Source organism: Sinocyclocheilus grahami, unplaced genomic scaffold (genome assembly GCF_001515645.1).
Source record: "Sinocyclocheilus grahami isolate Dianchi unplaced genomic scaffold, SAMN03320097.WGS_v1.1 scaffold294.1, whole genome shotgun sequence".
NCBI classification, from domain to species: Eukaryota; Metazoa; Chordata; class Actinopteri; order Cypriniformes; family Cyprinidae; genus Sinocyclocheilus; species Sinocyclocheilus grahami.
The window spans coordinates 348,586-360,918 of NW_015505473.1; positions in this window are offsets into that span (position 1 = coordinate 348,586).

The following is a 12,333-nucleotide window of genomic DNA, read 5'->3' on the forward strand; positions in this document are numbered from 1 at the left end:
AAAGCATCAAGGAAAAAATCAAGATGATCTCATTAGTCAACCTCATTAATTCACAATCCTGACCCATATCTAGTGGCAAACTGGATTTGAACGCACTTCACCCACATGCATATAAAGCCATGTGTGTGGAGCATAACCGCTAGGCCACAACATCATTGTATTTTTTGTTTTTTACCCAAGCACATTCACCAATGCTGATGTTCCTTTATGTATAAGCAATATATTGTATCTTTCTACACCAAATTATCAGTGCAGGTAGAATGAAACCTGTTAATAAACTCCAATTTCCACTTTTGAGTAAACCACAAAAAAAAGTGAGTAAGTGACGTGTGGCCAAATATGGTTACCCATACTAGGAATTAGTGCTCTGCATTTAACCCATCCTAAGTGCACACACACAGCAGTGAACACACACCCAGAGCAGTGGGCAGCCATTTATGCTGCGGCGCCCGGGGAGCAGTTGGGGGTTTGGTGCCTTGCTCAAGGGCACCTCAGTCGTGGTATTTCACTCCCCCCACCTACAATCCCTGCCAGTACAAGACTCGAACCCACAACCTTTGGGTTACAAGTCCGACTCTCTAACCATTAGGCCACGACTTCCCTATAAGCAATGGGGACAAAAACAAAGAACAAAAGCTAACTGTGACTTTATCATATACAATTTTTCTTATGTTGAATTTTTCTTAGTAACTTTTTCACAATTTCTTATTTTAAATATTTTTTATTTATTTATTTATTTATTTTCTTTTTTAAAATATGAACTCTCTTGGCTTTTTGCCAATTAAACATGAGTTTTTCATTCCAAGTTGCTCAAGAATAATGAGTGCATATGTTTAAAAGGAGCCATGAACTCTTTCTCTCTATCTTTCTCTCACTACATTACCAACAGATACGACCAGCACCCATCCAGCGCTTTTAAGAGTCAAACCCTCACTTGGAGTCAGAGAGAGAGACAGGGACAAACTCTCTCAGATGAATTATACAGCATATGTCAGCTTTCTGTGGACCGGCTACTTGAAGTGTCCAAAGGTCCTGGATCATTAAAATTTCATCCCTATACTCCTAATCAATCATTGATCTATGGTATTATTAGATGTAATTCTTTCACCCTGTGTGCCCATGTCACAATGTCCCACAAGTCATTTGGACTCAACGTGTCACTTTTGTCTTTCCCATATATGTAAACTTTTTCCTATCTGTTTAATTGCGCAAGGTAGAGGTCTGAACTGCGACTTCCAGCTTGGCTGTGCTCGGAGAAGGCAAACTGCCACGGCATGGATACTTTTGGTATGACATGAGCCACAGGTTTGTGTCTAGATGGCTTCCTTCCCATCTAATTCATTTAGTGGGTCTGGCACTCTGGTGGCACTGGGAGATAAGTGTTAATCTAGGACAAGCGAAGTGTGCAGCATGGGCCTGCAGCAGAGCTGAATCTTCCAACTCGTGTGATAACGGGAGACTAGCCTGGACAGGCCAGGAAATGGAGAGACTTTATCGCTCGCAAGCCGTATGCAGGTGGGATTGTGGGTTGCGTGTGCATGTGTATGATCTCTCCATGTCGGTTTGTGCAGAATATACCAATGCAATGAGACGTATGCTTGTTCATTGATTATGTGAGACACAGGCATTGAGGTGCATATGCCCTAGGTGTACACAGAGAAGCTATTCATCCATTACAGAACTGCAAAGCCTGTGGGAACTCACTGAGACAACAGGCCATCAGGATGTCTTTGATTTCAAGAGGGTAAACCAGGATGGGACAGTATTAAAGGTATGCAAATATGGCACATCAAAACACATTATAGCAGGTTTGTCATCAGATACATTTCATTTATGACTTAAATTTAATCTGGTCCTCAAACAAAACTGTTTTATGGCTACGAAAAAGTCAAATGAACTACAAATGGTGCATCTATGGAGCTTGACAGCATTAGTTATGAAAACAAGAACAAACAAGAAAGTTTGTGGTTGGTAAGATTTTTTTTCAAAACATTTGTTTGATCAAAAAATACAGTAAAAACATTTTATTGGAAATATGAACCTTCTGTAACATGTCGTCACTGTCACTTTTAAACAATTTAATGCATTCTTGCTAAATAAAAGTATTAATTTCTTTCAAAAACATAAAAACAAACAAATTTTACTGACCCCAAACTTTGAACTAGTTAACCAATATCTGAAAATGTTTTTACTACCCAACACAATCTCATGGCAGTTTGTAATGGTTACACTTTATGTAAAATTTTTGAATTGGTGGCAAATTTGTATGAATTTGAATGAATCTGTTAGGGTTAGGAATGGACCTTCATGCTTACTTTTTTCCACAAATCATGTTTTCATATAAATCGCATCACATGAATAAAAAACAAAAAACTGCCACCTCATGAAATACTTATGTTTTCTCATAAGATCGAGTTGTTACTACCATATTGAACTGTCTTCATGGACAACACATGAAAGAACACAATCCTGTATTTTCCCCCTAGGTATCACAAAACAGTTTATTCGTCATAATAATATCATATAAAAGGCAAAGGAAGAAAATGACCAGTGGCATTCAGGTCTCTTTATTGTAGGCAGCCTTTTTGTCATTTACCGCCATAAATGAAATCTCAAGGTTCAGATGACTGCTGCTCATTTTTATATTAAATGCCAAATTCATCATTGTTGCTTGAAGGTAAACACTAAAGTTGGAAACATAATGAAAACAATATTGCTAAAATATTAAACCATTTAAACAACCATCCAGAACAGTATATCGTTCATTGAGGAAGAGTCCAGCACAGAGCGTCTCTCTACTCCAAAATTCGTCCAAAAGTCTTAAGTTTTGTGAACATAATAATAAAGAATCATTGATTATTCAAAGCAATTTGGCACTAGGCTGTTTAGTCACATAGCCACAGCTCAAATTAGGGTAAAAAAACTAATATTTTTATACCCAAATGGGTTTCACTTTATTTTGATGGTCCCTTTAACACATTCTGTTGACTATAAGTAACGTTGCACCTACATGTCTACTAACTCTCATTAGAGTATTAGTAGAGTATTAGTAAACTGGTAGGGTTAGGCTTAGAATATGTTGACATGTACTTGCAAAGTTACTTATAGTCAGTAGAATGTCTGTTGGGAGACCATGACAATAAAGAGTTAGAAAATATAAAGCAAACAGTCTACTAATCCCCCGAGGAGAGTTAGTAGACATGTAGGTGCAATATTACTTATTGTCAACAGAATGTTCAAAAGGGACCATCAAAATAAAGTGTTACCATAAAATGTTATGCACCCGCTGTTCTACTTTTCCAGGAAAAACATTAAAGGAAGTCTGATGGGATAGATGGCGCACCCACATCATATTCCACACCTCAGCACCTCAGGTTTCCAACCCTGCATATGAATCCATTGTTTCATTGTCTCATTAATTCCAACTTGCTTTCTTTCCTCTGTCTTCAATCTAAACCCGTCCCCTCTTTTCATCAATGGTCTTTAGCTCTGGTTTTATCTCTCTCTCTCTCTCGCTTTCCCTCAGCTGCCAGTGATGGGTTTCATTACTGTACTCCATCTCAGGACACAGACAGCCTCTCCCTCGCGCCGTGCGCCTTCATATAATCCTTTTAATTAAAGGCCCTGCTCCTCACCCGCGCTGCCCTGAGCTTTGCTTCCGCCACACGCTCCCGTGCCCTCTCCCTTTGTTCTCTGGAAGCTCACCCGCTCATTTTGTCAAGCCATGCTCTTGCCATTTGAAAGAAGGTGGCGTCACCTTTGTCTCCCCTCTTTTATATGGCTTTAATCTCCAAACCAATATTGCCGTGGAGCGTGTGGGTGCATGCGGCCGGCTTTTGTGCAGACGTGCGTCTGTGTGTGTTTGCAACGGGCTGGCCATTGATCCGGCTTGAGGCTCATCAGGGTTAAACGCAATCAGGGATTTAAAACACTCTCGATAGCGTGCGATTGGGACGTAGGATAAGAGCGAGCAGGAAGCGAGAGCCATTTGTAGCAAAGCACATCGATTTTGCTTTATACGCTGAACAAAATCCTGTGGTGAATGGCGCTCCGGCACCGCGTCTGAAAGTGAAAAGAACCCGCTAAAATTAGAAAGAAGGAACGGAGGGAAATGGGATTGAATGCCCAAGCGCATTTATTTTCCATTTCCTTTTTCCGCCCTCCATTCCTCTTTCTCTCACGCTACCATCCATTCTCGATTCTTCACGTGAAGCCTCCGCTGTATGCGTCCCGCTGGGAGTTGACGGCTTGTCCAAACAGATTCCCCACGCCAGCTGATTGATAAAAGACTCTTTAACCTGTGCCTCTGTGCCCTTGACCCAACCCATCCACTATTCATTTGGGTTTTAAAGTCACATTGGGCTGTCTGGAGTATCTGTCTCCGGATCTACAGGTTATTAATCTCCCTGCGGAGCCCTTGTTTTATGCATGTGCTCCCCTGTGTCAGTATGAGGGGCTCCCTACCCTGCAGGACAGGGTATTTATTCACCCACGCTCCACGTAGGACCCCACACTGCAGGGCAAACTTCATCCCATATTTTCAAGGCAGCGTTGTATTGACATTCCTAAAATATTCCTTTTTTTTTTTAAATACTGTTTAATCCTTTACCATAAAGCCTTTGGATAGTAAAAACTATTAATATCTATAAACTCTAGATTTTATTAAAGCTTCATGCTTTTTCAAATTAATATCAGAAGGGAAATTATGTATATTTACACAAATTTTCAGTTTGATGTTATTATATTATATTCCGTGTTGCTTGCTGTGCTAGAAGTATATTAAAGTTATCATTAAATAATTTGCTGTCATCAACAATAAAGGTACAAATGGATCCTTTTCCAGACCATGATGAGTGAAACTATATTTGTCATGGCCAAATTTTTGCACTTTGCTTGGTTTCTATATCTTGGTTTGTAATTACGCAATGTAGCCCCGCCCACACTTTCTAATTGTTTTTTCATTTATGTACAATTTTCAGAATTAAGACATGCAACATTTGTCAATTTTGTAAAACTATTTTATATTACAGAAGCAAAAGAACCTGGATTAAAAGTGGAGAAAGGCTCGACTTTGCATGCAATTCATGATCCTTGACTAATGTATAGCAGCACTGGTTAGACAGGAGTAGATGGAGAGCTTTTAGAGGTGTGTGTGTGTGTGTGTGTGTGTTGGTCAGGACCCTTTGGTTTGGATGGGCTGACCTTCAACAGCATTCACAAATCATTGGTGCGACATTGTCACGCATTGTGTTCTGATCGATCGAGGAGACAATAGGTTATTCAACACTGCCACGACAGGTCACAGACGTCTCCTGCACCTTTCACAATGAGAGACCTCTCACAATACCAGATGGGACCACGTCTACCCATTTGGGGTCATCGAAAATGACCAATTAATGTCATGTTTGCACTGTCCCAGCACTAAATTGCGAGAAAGACCCCCTTCCACTTGAGATATCCGACGACTTCATAGGAGCTGTCTGAGGCGCCAGCAGACAAAGTGTTAAGTTCCCACCCAGCGTTTTTCATTTCCTTTTATCTGCAGTTCATATATTGTAGATGTTGCTCTCTTTTGCAGTTTAATACATTGGAGATGACAGGTCTGCCTTTTTGACCCCTTCGGCTGTGTTTGAATAAGGAAGTGATCCAGAACCACTACCCTCTTCTTGGACCGCAGACATATAGGTAGACGACTGCCGGAATAAAAACTAATCAAATACAACAAGTGAGCTTTCTGCAAGTAGCGAAGAAGGAGAGGAATATAGATGGAGAGAGACAGAGCGAAAAGGGCTGAGGGTGGAGGATATGAGAGAGGGAGAGATTTGGAAAGAGATGAAAAGGTCCTCCCACATAAATTCTCTTTTTTCTTTCCTTTCTCTCTCTTGATTTCTTCCTTTTTTATAGGGCGGTTGTATTTTGAAATGCAAATGTAAATGGTCCGAGCTTCAAAGGGGCCCTTAAAATTCCATATCGACCAATAGGCATTTGGCTACGTATATATTACAGCCCAACGTCTATTCTAAGTGAAGGGTGTTTGTATCTAGCCACTATAAATCAAAGACCTTCGGGTTGTTTGCATTCATGTATGTGAGGTAGTGTTTGACCTTATTCAGCGGAGGAGATGGATGGATCCCTGCTGTGTGGAAGAGTCAGTATATTGCAATTTGAAAACCTTGAAGAGGATGTGCTTTTAGTTGGAGTGAATGAAAGCTTTACATATATACTTATATATATATAGTATTTAAAATGATAGCCCTATTCCATAATAATCTTATTAAAACATATATTTTTTAATTATAATTTATTGACTTCTCAAGCTACTTTTTGCAATGTCCATTCAATGACTTATTTGTCTGGCATTATATGCAGGCTTTGAATTATCTTTATTTGGCTATTCTCAGCAAATAGAGTTATATGGTATTAATTGTGATTAATTAATCTGCACATCACGACAGTCCTAATTCACAAAGGAATGCTGATATTTGGAGCCGATGGATGTTTTTTTCTATTGCTGGAAGGAGATGAACTTTTATCATCCATCCTTGGCCTTTACAGCTCCAATTCTAATAGCGCAGGACATTGATCTTAATAATGGCCAGTTTATGACCAATATGCACCACTAATTGATTCAATTTGGCCATTTTTATTGTAGCGCTGAATTTCCATGAAGCACATTGTTCACTGTGTATATGTTTGAAACATGGGGGACAGGTACTTTCTAATTTATAGAAATTTCATGAATATTTCAGGATTTGGAAAATGTCTCAGACAGACAATGCATTATTCAAGACACATGGTGCATGTGCTTGCATTCAATTATAGATGTGACAAATAAGCCCTGTGGGCAAACGTATGCAGTTATTTATATGTGTGCTTAACACTAGTTTGATATGAGCTATAAAAGTTTCATGCATTGATTCTGCTGTGTAATAAAAGGACGTTGAAATGTGCATTGTGCAGATGATCACAGGAAGCTGAGCAGCATGTGTCTTTATCAAGTATTAAATTGGGCTGTCGATTTAATGTGTTAATTTAATGCAATTAATTATGATAAAAAATAATGCATTGGCACGTTTAATCAAGCTTAAATGCACATTGGATCAATTAAAGCTTGACTTAAAATTTTAAATGCAAGTCCACATAGTCAGCACAGTCCTGCTAATAAATAAAGGTTCTTTATTGGTATCTAAGGTTTCAAGATGAACTTTTAACATCGATGGAACATTTCCACTGCACATAAGGTTCTTTATAGTCGAAAAGGGTTCTTTAGAGTTTTAAAACTTTGATGGTTCTTTTAAGAAATGTTCACCAAAAGGTTCTTCGGGCATTGCTGTGAAACCACCTTACAAGAGCTGAGTAACCTAAACAAGCATTTAAAGATCAGCCTTAGAAGGAAAGTTCACCCAAAAGAATTCATTATTTACTCCAAACCTGTTTATTTTATCTGCAGAATACCAGAGAATATATTTTGAAGAACATTGGAGCCCTTTAATTTCTATTGTATGGGCAAAAAAGCACTTTTCTCAGAAGAAAGAAAGTTTGGAACAATATGATGGTAACAATTTTTAAGTTTTTATTTTTAGGGTGAAATACAGTATCTCTTTTAAGAACAGAATGTTTTTGAGATCAAGAGAAACATCTATTCATTTCAGTGTGTTTACTGGTAGTGTTCATGCTGTAAACATGCAGCAACTGCTGTGACAGTAAAAGAAAAAACTGGCACCTTTTTCACCTCACAGCTCATGTCAATTTAATTGTATAGATTTACTCAGTTCTTGTTGGTTAAGGCCTTTCAAATAAGAGAAACTTTGGAAACAGCTGGGGGTGGAATTAAATTTTAGTGCCAGAGCTCCAGTAGACTCCCTACTGATGTCCCCTACTGTTTCCAGATCCTCACAAAAACGCACCACCATCCACAGGATTCTGTTTGTAAATCTAGATGCGATTCGCAGGCACAGGCGATTTGCACGGCAAATGTGCGTGTTCACATCGTGTTAGCATGCCAGGGATGAACTTTGCAGCAATGACGTAAAAAGTGTGAAACAATTTGCAGCTATTTAGGATGCAAAACAGAAAATACCTCTGAATACGGACTAGCAGAGAATGCTAACAAGTATCGGCATTATCATGCTGTAAGTTAGCGTCTGCAGAGGAATGTAGCGTAGAAGCATTGTTGTGGAACGTGGGGCCGCATCGCATTAGGAGAGGCTGTGTTGATGAAGCCGGTGGTAAGGGAGCGTGTGGCGCTGAACGCTCAAATTAGACCACTGTGGATAGAACTGTACTATTGTGTGCCTTCACAAATGAGACAAATGAAAACCTGATGAGTCCCTATGGCCTGGTGAGAGACAGCCAACACAAACAGCGCTCCTGGTCGTCCCCTAATTGGACCCAGCTGGGACTTATTTTCACAACCATGGGTGTTTCAAGGACTTGGTTCGCACCAGGCTACCACAAAGACTATATAACTGGTCTGGGAGTGAGAATTATGGAAATATGATTATTTCATAGAAATAGAACGTTAATAGAACACTGATTTAGAATTGAAAAGACTTGTAGTTTTAGGCTTTAGCAATAGATTATGTTCAATTAAAGCTTTAATTAAAGGTCACATTTACTGATGTTCAAAGAATTTTTGCTGTCAAAAAAAAGTGTACATTTAATAGTTATTAGTGCCCACCTACTTTCTTAGTGGTGTTGTTTCCGGAAATAAAGGTAGAAGCTTTAATGTGGGAATGAACTACAATCCCATGAAGCAATGCTAATGACACAGTTGAACTAAAACAATGGTAAAAAATATAAAACTATTCATTTAAAGTAGTTGATTATATCTATAGAAACACTATATTTTAAGTTTATAACAAACTATGCATATATATATATATATACAAATATTGAAGTATTTTGAGAGCCTAGGGAGACACGACTAAACTTCATACATTGCTAAGCTACTGACAATGGAGCTTTGCACTGAAATTTAGCTGAAAACTTGTTCATGTGACAATCTGAAATCATTATGATGTGACTTATGTTTTAGTTTGTTCCTCACATAAAGCACATTTTATGTTGAATTTTGGAGCTTAACAAGCATGATCCCCATTAAGTTCATTACATGAGTGTGAATAAATGGTGACAGAATTTTAATTTGTTTGTGATAAATCCACCTGACACCAGCACATCTACTTTTTAACGTAAACGTTTTAATGTAAACATGTACAATATTAAAAATGACTGCATGCATGAAGACTAATTGATTTAATGCATCTTTCTGGATGTATTAACCAGGACTTAATTGGATTGGACTTGATATGAGCAGTTTTTTTTCTGAGAAATTCCACCCTGCTAAATCTACTTTTTTTTCTCGTCCACTATATGAGGTAAATATTTGCTGATAGGAGGAGGAAAAAAAAATCATGAAAAACAAATAATGAGGAAAAATATGCAGCCAGGCAGCTTTAGCTAATTAATGTTGAACACCAGGATTATGACTTGTATAAATGCATTAAGAGCCACGGCATAATTTCGGATGAGAGAGAGTATGCAGTGCAACTTTAGGACGTTCCTTGTGGGACACAGTTTTAAATAAATGAAATTCATGTTTGCATAAATTATTGTTTTAAACAGGGGCCAAGTCCATTGCGAATGATGATTAGCATTAAAACACAGGCTGGTGCAACAGAAAGCGGTCATTAGCAAGTTTTTCTCACAGCTGTCAGAAACCTTCTGTCACCCTGTGCCAAGACAGCGTTCCACCCACTGCTATTTCACGCCAGGGACAGAGAGAGAGAGAGAGAAGGAGAGCACGCCAGGCCCCAGAAACGACATCAACAAACAGGTAATTGAATGAACCTGCGAGCCTAGCTTGAAGTTGCTGGCCTGAGGAGATCAATATATTGTCACTTGGCCTTTATAGGAAACTGCTGCATTGCTAACTTGCTAAGTGCATGAGAGAGAGCGTGATCCAAGGCCAGATGGAAAGCCCCCTGCTGTCAGTCGGCAAGTGACAGGCCTGGTAATTCGGCCGGTCTGCTGCTCCTGTCCTCCCCTCAGAAATATATATTTAGATATGGACGGATCGACAGCCTGTCATCGCCACACAGACCGTGTGACAAAGAAAAAAAAAACTGTGAGATGAAGCCTGTGATGGAGATGACCTTGTGTCGCAATTCAAACTTTCGATTTTTGCGCCATGGACTTGAATGCGTGTGCAATTTACCGAGCCATAGTTTTCATCAAGGGCGTGCATTTCAGCGTGTAAGCTGAGGGTTTGTGTGCATTTGTGAGCATCAACAATGAAAGCATTCTTTTCATGCACTTACATAAAGTCCATGAGAAGAAATTCTTACATAAAGTAAATTATGCTGAAAATTTAATTTTTCTGCTTTACTTAATATTCTGAAGATCGAACTACTTTCAAGAGCATTTTTTATTTTAAAATAAACTATAGTAGATTTTTTTAGTTCAAATATGCCTGCTCTGAAAAATGGTTTTGTAGTTCAGTACCATTCACCCTCTTCCCAGCATGCACTGGGACAGGAATAATTATTATGTTTCCATTGTTTGACAATTTGCTAGTTTTACTGAAATTGCTGATTTTGTTAACATTGAGTTACTTATATCAGTATCATGTCATAAAATGTCATTAATTACGCACCCTCGTGTCGTTCCAAAGCTGTAAGACCTTCGTTCATCTTCGGAACACAAATTAAGATATTTTTGCATTCCGAGAGCTCTCTGACCCTCCCATAGACAGCAAGGATCCTAACACAATCAAGGCTCAGAAACGTAGCAAGGAGATCGTTAAAATAATCCATGTGACATCAGTGGTTCAACCGTAATTTTACGAAGCTACAAGAATACTTTTTGTGTACAAAGAAAACAAAAATAATGACTTTATTCAACAATTCGTCTCCTCTGCATCACCGTATAGCACAATTTTGGACAGTATCACATATGTAAACAATGTATGCTGTTCTGTGTCAGTAGCACCGTACGCAGATACGCTGTTTACGTTGTTTATGCTTAGATCTGAATGTAAACAACGTATCCGCATACATATGTTGCATACGTTGTTTACGTATGTGATACTCTCCAAAATGACTCTATAGGGAGGAGATGAATTGTTGAATAAAGTCGTTATTTTTGTTTTCTTTGCAGTAGTATTCTCGTAGCTTCGTGAAATTACGGTTGAACCACTGATGTCACATGGATTATTTTAACGATGTCCTTGCTACGTTTCTGAGCCTTGATCATGTAAGGAGGGTCAGAGAGCTCTCGGCACCCCTTGCACCCCTTGTGAACGATCAATGCTCTACATGATATACATTTTTAATAATAAATTTAATTTATAATGTAAAACATAAATAAGGGGAACAATATGCATAGACTCAACAAGAAAGAAGTTGAAACAAGAAAGTAGATGTGTTACAACAGTGGGAGATTAAATAATTTTAACTGTACACTTTAAGTAGATATAGGACTAGATATTTATACTTTAATGTCCTCGAATTACAAGCCATTTGCAGTTTGTTACCTTCATTTTTTTTTTTACAGTGTATAAGTATGCAGTTGTCGTAGGCATAGACTAACTCCTAAGGGATTTGTAACTTCATTGCTACTTTGTGAAATGCGCCCAGTACCCAATCCAGATGAAGAGAAAGCAAAGAATGAGAAATCGAAGAAAAACAGCACTGTAACGAGTGTAGCCTGCCTCTGCCGACTGGATATACGACAACAAAGGGCAGAGAAACAGCTGGTGCTTCTTTCTCACATGGCATCCTGTAGTTTGTGCGGTGGAGGCGTCTTGATTTATTGACTGTAATGATGCATTCGGGCTGACATCATGAGCCGTGGGTGTGGGGGTGGATTAGAGAAAAGGGGTGCGGGTTGCTGATACGAGGCGAACGGGCTGAGTCGAAGGAGATTCAGTCCTCGTATTGTGGGAAGCGTGGAGGACCACTCCTCACGGCTCCGAGCTTTTGTTTTCCATCAGCATGCCAAAAAACAGCTGTGCCATCTGCGGTAAAGCAAAGTGCATCCTGTTTAAGGAAATCACAGTAATCCGCTCTCCACATCCTGACAGAAACTGACGCAACTCTAGAGGTAGAATTATCTTGTCAAGTGGCCTTTTCGGAACCCGTATGTAAATATGGCGACAGAAAATAAGATTCCATCAGAGAGGGAGTGGAAAATAGCACTAGAAATGGGTAAAATAGTACACTTGAGCAAAAGACAGGCTCTCTGGGTGTGCCAAGATAATGATCAATTTACTCCAAGCCCACTCCGCTGATAGCATCGTGACAGAAGTGGCTTTGTTTGTGGCTGGATGGCGAT